Raw genomic sequence first — 11,246 nt, forward strand, 5'->3', positions numbered from 1 at the left:
CTGAGTTCAAACCTCAGCACTGCCAAAAAAAATCTGGAAGTGGAGAGGCTGTATTCATCTAAGTAAATAAATATTTATACTCTATATACAGACACTAAATAACTGGAGTAGTACTGGTAGCAGAGTAGCATGTAACAGCTAACAAATTCACAAAGGAAAGCCCTAACTAATAAAAATGTGGAGTTTGGCAGGGAGAAGGTGGGAGGAGGAGCAACAGTGATAATCTTATCTTCCACTGTGTGGAAGTGAAATATGTATCCAAAGGTTGACAATTCCTGTGGTTTCATTTCAGTTTTCTGGTAAATTCAAGTAAAATTGAATCAAATACTTTTTAATAAAACTGGCCTGCACACTAGGACCCTATTTTCATAACAGCATTTTTAAATCTAGCCATCCATCTCTTTCCTAAATGTGCACATAGAGGCATGTCTCAAATGATGGTCCCTAAATATTAACACTGATTGTTTCTTGGTGGTGAGATTTGAGGTGATCTGTATAAAAATGGTAGCATTGTTTTCTTTTTTCAAAAATAAGAAAACTTTGCTCATTCTTTGGTTGTAGTGGAATCAAATTTTATCTGACATGGCATGACATGAATGGAGCATTTCAGAACCTTGGAAATCTTGAGTCCCAGAGAAATATTCTTTACAACATGTAATGACATCTCCCTCTTATGGAAGAATGTGCATTCATCTATGAAAAAGTGTGCAGTTAGCACCCACTGTGGGCCTGACTCCCTAGGCCCTACCGGACAGACATGGCTTACACCTGCAAAATAGCTTCTAGTTAAGTTGAAGAGATGCGATAGTAGGGAGAAGTTCCTTGCCAAAGTAGATGACAGCAGCCCAACTATTAAAAAAAAACATCCAATGGGAAGTTGGAGGTGTGGCTTGAGCCATAGAGCACCTGTCTAGCAAACACAGAGCCCTGAGTTCAAGTCTCAATACCAGCAAAACCCAAAAAACCCTATCAAATCAAATGGGTGTTTGTACGCCAAGCATTGCTCAAGGTACAGGAGACATGAAGATGCATAAAGCATATTCTGCTCCTTAAGCAGTTTATAACCCACTTGGGGAGACACAGTATCAGCAAATCACTCTCTTATAATATGTATATTACAGTCATTGCTAAGACAGAGATATGCCAGAGGTACAGCAGGAACAAAGGACAGATAAGAGAGGCCACTGGCATAGTTAACATGCAAGCAGTAAAGACAGGATTGATGAGTTGACATGGCTTGTGTTTAACTCCATAAATGTTCGGGGCCAGCCTCCCTCTTACTGTTTCTCCCATTGCATATCATGTCATTGTAATTGATCCTTTGTTCAACACCACTCCTGAAAGTGACGATGATTCTTTGACAATTCCACTTGGCATACATATGTGGCCTGCTGTGTGCCAAGCTCTGAGCTGGAAATTCAAAAATAAATAAATGATGCACAGTTCCTTCCTCAAAGAAGGGGAAGAGGGAGGCAACTAATATTTATCAAAGGCCTACTATACCAGGCAGCTCTCTAGGAGATCCCATGCCATGTCGTTCAATCCTTGCAACAACCCTATCAGATCAATAACGTTTTCAGAAGGGATGCTGAGGTTCAGAGAAGTTAAGTAGCTAGCTGAAAGTCACACAGAGAATATGTGGCACGGTAGATAATTGAATCTATATCTGTACTAAAGGCTATGCCCATCTAATGGGAAGAGCAGGCATTGACAACTCACCATAATATTCAGGGATACCTGCCAGAAAAGGGTGCTTAAAGGAGTTCTACAAGACTTCCCCAAAGTGACTCATCTTTGGGGAGTAAGGGTGAGGCTGGGGCTAGAGGATATCCATTTCTAAGAATATACATCTACTCTAATGTAATTAAAATAATGATTGGAAAAATTTGATCCATCTCCACAAGGAGTCTGAACAGGGAAAAGGTAGATATTATTTTTATTAGCTATATTATACCCATTAAATCATTTGAAAAATATAATTAAATGTAATTATAAAGTTGTGACGATTTTCTCACCTCTTCACACCCCTCCTCCGTGCAATAACCTCAAAGCTTATTGCATTTTCCCCAAAATAAGGTCTTGAAAATATTAATTTATATCTTGACCTCTCCCAAAGAAGTAGCCAGGGATAATAACACTAGTAACCAGCAAAGTCGGATGAGTATTTTCTGTGCTAGGTCAACCTGACATCCATCATCCAGGTCTCCAGAAACTCCAAACCAGTCTCATTCTAACAAGTGGCCCAAAGAGAGTGTTAGTGTCTTAAGCTCCTGGAAGGTGGTCCCCATCCCTCCCAGCCCTCAGCTATGGACCTTTCCTGAGCGTTTTGAGGTTTGCAGGTATCTCTTCTCCTTTCTTCCAGATTCTAAAAAGTTCCCAAACAAGTGCATCCATGCACGCACTCACCCATTCATTCCCTCATCCAAATGCACATGCATGTCCATTTACCAAGCCTCCCATGTATACGCAACAAACAGTCACTGGAAACTGATGGTGTGTTGGGAAAGGTGCTGGAACAGAAGCAAGAAACAGATCATACTGCAGAGTGAGCAACTGTCCAGGATTGTCCAGAACAAGGTGGGGTGAACTGGGGAGGGGTCCTGGGGTATGAGACTTTCAGGCGAAAACTAGGAAAACCCTGGGCCAATCAGGATGAACAGCCACCCTATCCTTCTCTCAAGGTAGTCCTGATCAAACAAACAAACAAAAACGAATGTTAAGCAGGCGCCAGTGGCTCATGCCTGTAATCCTAGCTACTCAGGAGGCAGAGATCAGGAGGGTTGAGGTTCAAAACCAGCCCTAGGCTAATAGCTTGGGAGATTCTATCTGGAAAATACATGATACAAAACAGAGGTGACTCCAGTACACTTAATGAGGACAAAATAGCTGTTCACTGACCACCTGTGTGAATGACTGAGGAAAGGACTACAAGAGAGGATGGTCTGAGAAGGCAGATTCATTCAGTTGACAAATACTTACCACGAACTTACTCTGCAACAGACCCAGAACTAATCACTTGAGATACAATGGTTCTTACAGCATAATAAGGAAGATAGAGAGCTGGCGGCAGTACCCTAGTGCCTCCGGCATAGCTCAAGTTAAGTAGACCATTTACCTTGCAAAGGAAAGGCCCTGGGTTCAATCCCCAGTACTGCAATAAATAAATAAATAAATAAATAAATAAATAAATAAAACAGGCCGGGGCATGGTGGCACACGCTTGTCATTCTAGCTGTTCCGGAGGCTGCAGGTAGGAGGATTGCAGTCCCATGTGAGACTTTACCTGAAAAAATAAGTAATGCAAAAAAGGGCTGGGGACTTCTGAATTCAAACCCCAGTGTCACAAAAAAAATTACAACAAAATCAGTGTATACTATGGAACCACACTTAGGAGAACCTCCCCTAGTTGATTGATCAGGAAAGACTCTCGTGAACCAGGTGACATTTCAGGAGAGAATTTCAGGACGAGTAGGAGAGAAGGTGGGTATGGAGTGGAGAGTCAAATGAATGCTAGTTCCATTTTTTTTTTTTTGGTGGCACTGGGCTTTGAACTCAAAGCCTCACGCTTCCTAGGCAGTGCTCTACCACTTGAGCCACTCCACCAGCCCTCAAATGAATTCGGGAAAAAGACTTCAGATGGGAAGAAACGGCTTCGATTGTATCCTGAATTCATCCTCTGAGGCTTCATTTTTTCCCACACATTATGTTGCTCTAATTCCCGACACGTCCTGCTCATTAGACATTCTACTCAAATGTCATCATCTCCTCCCTGAAACCTCCCCTGTCATTCCCAAGGAGAATGACCACTCCATCTGTGGCAGTCACAAGGGTCACCAAACCCTGCTTCCAATATCCTCCTCGGAAGAGCACTGCACCATCTCTCCCGGCCTCCATGCATCTACCTGGGGCCACGTGACGACATGCTGGACCAAAGTGGTTATGAGAAAGTATGGAGTGAAAGATGGAGTAGGCCTGATGTTTGAATGACTGGAGTGCAGCTGCCCTTCCTGAGCTGGCCCATGATCAACTCTGATGTGAGCAAGAAATAACATTTTGTTGTACTAAGGCATGTAGATTTGAGAGTCCATCCATTATAGCAACTACCATTATTCATTCTAGCTATTACACCACCTTCTCCTCTGGTTCATATTTACATCTCAGCACCACTTTTAATTATTTAGCTCACTGACTTGTTTGCATGAGTGTCTCCCTGTCTTAGAAGCGCAGTGTCTTATTCCTCTCAGAATTTTCAGCAGCCGGCACAGGGCTTAGCACATCTAAATACTTAACTACTTGTTGAAAGAATGGCTAAATGGATGCCCAATCCCAGCCTTCTGGGTTTTCCTGTTCTCCCTTTAAACCCAGACTCACACTGGAAAAAAAAGATTCCCATTTTCTGCTTTTCCTTAGCACAGTTTACATTCTCTAAAGGAATTTTACGAAATCCTAAGGGGAAACAGAAAATAATTATAGAAAATAGTAACAGTGTGGAGTCAGATTTCTACACTGCAGAGTCTAAATTGCACAATCCCAACAGTGAGAAGCTTTCTTTACTGAGTCCCCAAACCCTCGCCTTGAAATAGATCTGCCACTTAGGCAGGGGGTTCTAGGGGTCTCCCCTGTTGCCGTGCCTTTTGCATGCCCAACACATTGCAAAGGACAGCAGCCAGGGAACTGAGGCGCAGGACACACCGATGGGGCCTGGCAGCTTCACCTGGCCTTCCCTTCCCCACCCTGCCCTGCCCGTTGCTTGGTCAGGAGGCTCTCTGGATGTCTCAGTCCCCAGTCTCCCCCACCTCTACCTTTCCATTTTCAACTAACAGCAGCTAAAATCCTCACCCTGCTGCTTCCCATTTCTCAAGGCTTGGAAGTGGCTCACACTTTGAGTTCTGGCCTAGATCATGGCCAGTTTGCTGGAGAGGAATGATTGCTGCTCTTGAATCTCCAGACCCTGGGCCTTCTGTGCAAGTTCAGTTATCATCACCCATTGCAGGGCACCACTCTGTACTTAGAACAGTTCTGCAGTGAGAGCTTGAACTCTCCCAAGTTTTACAAAGGGCTGGAAAGACAAGGAACAGTGTTAATAAGAGGGGAGACAGAGAATAAGCTTGAAGCAGTTACTATGTGAGAAAAAGTATGCTAGACTGTGCTGATTATGATTGTGGGGTTTACAAGTCATTGGAAAAGCAAACAGCTCTTTTTTTCAGTGTTCACTGGGCCACTAAACATAACATAAACTAAGGGCCGAGTGTGGTGGCACATACCTGTCTGTAATCCCAGCTATTTGGTAGGTAGAGGTAGGAGGATTGAGGTCTGAGGCTGGCTCTGGGCAAAAGCATGAGACCCTATCTGAAAAACAAACTAAAAAGCAAAAGGACTGGGGCATGGCTCAAGTGGTAGAGTGCTTGTCTAGCAAGCACAAGGCCCTGAGTTCAATCCCCAGGACCACCAAAAAAATAACATAAGCTAAGGTTTAAAAAAAAAGTAGAATCAGAGTACATGAACAGATCTTTACTGCTCACTAGTGCCTTCAAGTTAAATGTGGACATTACCCATGCTCTGAGAATAAGGACTGTGGTGTGTCATTTCAACATGGAGCCCAACCTGGTTCCATTGGGTCCACACAACGGTGTCTGTGGTTGAGTAGACAATTTTGCATTCTATATGGAATCCCTAGGGGCTAGATTGAGTTATTTGCATAGAGAACGTGGTCAATGCTCAGCCATGGACAAGTTCTCAGCGACTACCCATTCTCTCGTGTATACCATATCCTTTAGGAGTGGCAGCTTGCCAGCTCATGATTAGCTGAAGAGACCCCCTCATGTCCAAGGGGTCAGGTAGTGAGAGAGAGGGGAAAGCAAAAGGGGAAAGTCCAGGCCAGCATCACAAGCATAGGGAACGTGCTACAATTCTTTTCACCTTCACTCCTGGCAGACATTGCTAATCAAATCCTGGCCCTCTCCCACTGAGCCCATAAGTAGCCTTGAACTCCCGAACACACCACTCCAAGCAATTGCTACTATTCGGTGGGAGTGCAACATGAAAGGGATTTACTGTATTGAACTTGGGCTCCCTTGGTTATGGAGAGTCATGGATTCAGGTCTGAAAGGAGAGAGGGACACTTACAGTAAATCAGAAATGCTCTGAGCACATGCCTTGTGTGTGTGTGCACACATGTGTTTATACACACAGATTACAGGTACTCATGGCTAAGATTTGTTAGGAAGATTTGCTGAGGATATTAAGCTTTACTAAAGACACATAGCTGAATCATAAAGGAAAAAGACACGGGTATTGTCGAGGAATCCATGTGCATGAATCATGACTTTTTATGCTTTTAAGCCTTTGAATTTGCCCTTTATTCTTGAAATTCAACTTTTTTCTCTTGTCTTTCTGGTGAGCTCTAAGTTGTCCTTCATGATCTAGTATAAGCCTGACCTCCTCTCTACAGCCCTGTTTCTTCGTGCCCCATTCCAAAGAGGGTAAATGATCTCTAGCTCTTTTCTCAGTCTCCTTTTACTCACACGGCAACATTTATTATGAGGCAGAGTCCGTGTTCCTGTTCCTCACCGTATCCCTTAATGACTAGGGTTCCGCAAGGCTCTTTCTTCAGGCCCTTTCCACACCTTCTCTCTATCCACTCTTGTTGGGCAACCCCACATCCTTGTGCTTCCGATGACCAGCGCCACCTTTCTCCTGCATAATTTTCAGTTCTGAATATCCACATATATATTTAGATGTTTTGAAGACACTTTAAAAATTAAGATGCCCAAGTGTCAGTGGATTATTTCCTTCCATCCTGTATCTGCCCGTCCTCCAATGCTCCCTATCTTAGTGCCTGGCATTGCCATCCACTCAGGTGGCTAAGTCAGAAATCTGGGAACTCTGACTCCTTTCAGCTCCTTAGGCCCGACATCTGATCAATCGCCAACTTAATCCTGTCGATTCTACCACCTAAATCTCTCCTGTGTTGTTCCAACTTGTGCTCTTCCCACGTCTATCATCTTGTCCGAGCCACCACTGTCTCATCTGAACCCCTGCATGGGCCTTCTACTGGATCTCCTGCATCCAATCCTCTCTTCTCTCTAACATATTCCCAATAAAACTATGAGAAGGATTTTTTGTGGTGGCTGTGGATGGAGCTCAGGGGCTCATGCATGCTAGACAGGTGTTCTATCACTGAGTCAGTCCTAGAAGGATTTTTTCCAATGCAGACATTATGCGTAACTATTGGAAAATCCCCAGTGGTTTCCCATTTCCCTGGGAGGAAAGTCAAAACATGGCATAGAATATAGCTAGTAGAATCAGGACGCTTGGTTTCTCCCTTGCCTCATTTCTGAACAGCCACCAGCCCCCTCTCAAACTCCACGTTCCTGTTGCAGTGAGCTTGCACTCCCTCCAGAAAATATGCCATTCCCTCTGCTTGGAGAATCTTCCCCTACCTCATGTAATCTATGAACCCGTTAGGCCTCAGTTTAGCTACCCTGATGCTCTCTGGCTTTCATACTTGCCAGGAGGCCTCTTCTGACTATGCCCATCCATTCTGCTCCCAGAATTTTGTGCCTTCTTGTAATAGTAGCTTCACACGCAACTCAAATTTTACTAGTCCAACTCCTTCACTATTCTGTGAGCTTCCCAAAGCCAGAGACTGCAACCATCTTTTTTTTTTCCTAACAGTACTGGGGTTTGAACTCAGGGCCTCATGCTTGCTAGACAGGTGTTCTGCCACTTGAGCCACTCTGCCAACCATGTTTTGTGCTGAATATTTTTGAGATACGGTTTCAAGAACTATTTATCTAGGCTGGCCTTGAAACTCGATTCTCCTGATTTCTGCCTCCCAAGTAGCTAGGATTACAGGTGTGAGCCACAGGCGCCTGGCTGACTGTGACTGTCTTATTTTCACATGTATACCTAGTGCTTAACATAGTACCTGGTAAATAGTAAGTATCTGTTGGCCACATGAGTCGTCGAAACTTCTCTAGACTGGGTATTCAGTTTGGAAAATTGATAAACAATTCCTTTGAAGTAATCTCCATACATGTGGCTGTTTGCAAATGGATAGGTCTGGCAAGGGATTGACTGGAAGCAGAACAATAGGTGAGAAGCAAATCATTCCCTGGTGTGTGGAGAGCAAGGAACAGTCTGGAAACAATGGAAGAACCAGGAATGAATTAACTAAAACAAAAGGTTAGCATGAAATCGCCTGCAGGAGGCTGGCGAGCAAGGACTAGGGAGAGACTGAGCAGGGGTAGGCTATGAATAACAAGGAGAACGGTTTTGGTGCTTTCTCTTTTATAAAGGCTTCACCTCCACTGTTCCCTGAGTCCTCAGGACAACCCACAAAGATAACCATTGCTATTAACTCTCCCTTCTTCAATTTTAACACAGAGGAAACTGAGGCTCAGAAGTTAAAGTAACCTGGCAAAGTCTTGCAGCCATCTAGTAAGAAAGCCAGACCTGCAACTCAAGTGCACTAATTCTATGCCTGCACTCCATGCCCTAGAGCTTCTGGGGCAGGGAGAATTAGGGAGAGCAGCAGCCATTTGCATATGAGGCACTTTAGGCCTTCCTGATCACCTCCACTCTTCCCATGAGGACCAGGGGCACCCACCGTGGGCTTAGCACTGCCTTAGTGTATGGCCCAGAGTGGCTGTGTCTAAGGAGTGGGGACTCCAGGAAGCAGCTGAATGGAAAAGGCAGGCCAGGCAGGCAGGGGTGGGAAGCTGCAAGCCGGCAATTGTTCAGTCTTTCCAGAGAAACAAACCACTCAGCCCTGTCAAATTCTGCCCCTGTGAGGTCCAGATCCACACAGCCAAACAGAGGGAGTCTCTTCTAAGAAAACTAGAATTCCCAGGCCACTGGGTACTCAGGGCCTTGTGGTGGCCATTCAAACAAGTAACAGACAGCGACTGCCCATAAACACAGACAGAAGAGACAACAAAAGCCAGGATGCTTGAATGGCCTCACTTCTGAAGCTGCAGAGGACAAGGCAGAGGGCCTGAGGGGAATTAAAGGGGAAAACACCTTGGGGTATGAGGCAGGCTGAAAATGGTCACTCAAAAATATATCCACATCACCATCCCCTGAACCCTGAAATGTTATTTTATAGTCCAGAAAAGGATATTGCAGATGTGATTTAAGTTAAGGCTCTTGAGGTGGTGAGAATATTCTAGATTATCTCGGTGGGCCCTAAATGCAATCACGTTTCCTTCAAAGAGGGAATCAGAGGGAACTACGCCATCCAGAGAACTGGCTTGTGAGGCAGCCGATTGACTTGTGAGCCAAGGCCGGTACACAAAGTAGGATTTATTAGAGAGAAAGGAAAGGCTATAGCTGGAGCAGTGCAGCAGAGCCCAGAAACCGGTGGCTCTCTGCTCAGGTGAAAGCTGGGGCTTTTATGCACATTGTAACTCTAGATCCATTGGCCATGGATTCACGGGCTCTCTTAGATGAGCTGGTCTGTTTGCCCCTTATTGGGGAGGGGGGGAAACAACCTTGAGAGAGTTTTGTTTATCAGCCCCTAGGAGACCCTATATCTCCTCCTCAGGGTGCAGGAATGCAGATTTATAACTCCTTCTCAGGGTGCAGGGCTCATGGTGCTCTCCAGTGCTCACTCATCTGTCCTTTAGGTTCCTAGACTCAACAATCAGAAAATAAGAGCAGGCCATGCAACCATGGGGACAGAGATGGGAGTGATGTGGCTGCAAGCCAAGAGATGCCAGCAGCCACCAGAAGCTGGAAGAGACAAGGATCAGATTCTCCCCTTGAGGCTCCAGAGGGAGCCAATGCCTTGATTTCAGCCCAGTGGCTCTAATTTTGGATTTCTGGCCTCCAAAACTGTGAGAAAATAAATGTATGTTACTTTAAGCCACCAAGTTTGTGGTAATTTGTTATAGCAGCCACAAGAAACTAATACAGATGCTCTTCAATTTATAATAGTGTTATAGCCCAATAAATATATAAGTTGAAAATATTGTTAAGTTGGAATGTATTTACTACACCTGCCCTACCAAACATCACAGCTTAGCAACACAGTACTGTAGAAATACTAGAATCCTCAGAATCTGTAGAAATCCGCAGTAATCAGTTCATTATCCTCATGACGGCATGGCTGAGCTGTGGCTTGCTACCCCTGCCCAGCAGCATGAGAGCACAGCCTACTGCACACTGCCAGCCCAGGAAAAAATCAGAATTCAAAAGTCAAAGTATGGCTTCTACTGAAGGCGCATCACTTTCACAGCACGGTATAGTGAAACATCAAAAGTTTGAAAGCATCATAAGTCAGGGACCATCCTTACAGAGTGCAACATGTGCCCCGGCACTTTTTGCTTTTGCAGATGCTTTGTCCCAGTGTACATTTATATCCAGCCTCTTTCTTTCACTTCTCATCTCCACCATTAGGGTATAAATTTGAGGTCACTTGTCTTGTCTTTGTCCATTGTTCCAGAAACACAGAATGTACAGACCTGACCATTTTTCTTCTCAGAAATGCTTCAGAAGCAAGATTTAGGTTGGGAGAAACCCAACAGGCAAGGCTGAAGTGGAAATGGGCAGATGGGATCCTGCCTAATTGATGGAGTCTGGGGACCAAGGGTCAAGCAGCAATCAAGACCAGGCCACAGCACACAGTAGGCCCGGATGGTGATGAAGCAGGAAATGGGTATGTGAGGTCACAAGAGGAAGTCAGTGTCACTAATGAATGCCTGCTGTAAAAAAAAAAATGTGTCAGCAGGAGGTGGAGATGGGAGAATCACAGTCTGAGGCCAGCTTGGGCAGAGTCAAAGTGAGACTCTGTCTGAAAAACAAACTAAAAGCAAAAGGGCTGATGGAGTGGCTCAAGTGGTAAAGCACCTGCCTGGCAAGCACAAGGCTCTGAGTTCAAATCCCAGCACCGCCAAAACAAAAACAACAACAAAAAACCTGTGTCAAGGACCCAAGCCCAAGGTCTGAGAATATCTGGGCAAAGAGACCAGCCATTGGGAGCCTGGCATTAGAGAGTCCATGCAAGGGTGATTATGTATCAACTCCAAGGTTATGTATCAATTTAGCAAGTGCAAGAGATAAAATTCAATCTGGAATTTGAAGCCATGGCTGTCTAGTTGGCTTTAGGGTCCATTTCGCCAGTAAATCTCAGCCCCAGCTATAAATTGGGAACTTAAAAAATTACCACTGCCTCGGCTCTACCTCCGGAGATTCTGATGTAATTGGCTAGGGGGTGGGACCTGGTCATCAATTTAGAAAAAACTC

This window comes from Castor canadensis, chromosome X (genome assembly GCF_047511655.1).
Source record: "Castor canadensis chromosome X, mCasCan1.hap1v2, whole genome shotgun sequence".
In the NCBI taxonomy this organism is placed as follows: domain Eukaryota; kingdom Metazoa; phylum Chordata; class Mammalia; order Rodentia; family Castoridae; genus Castor; species Castor canadensis.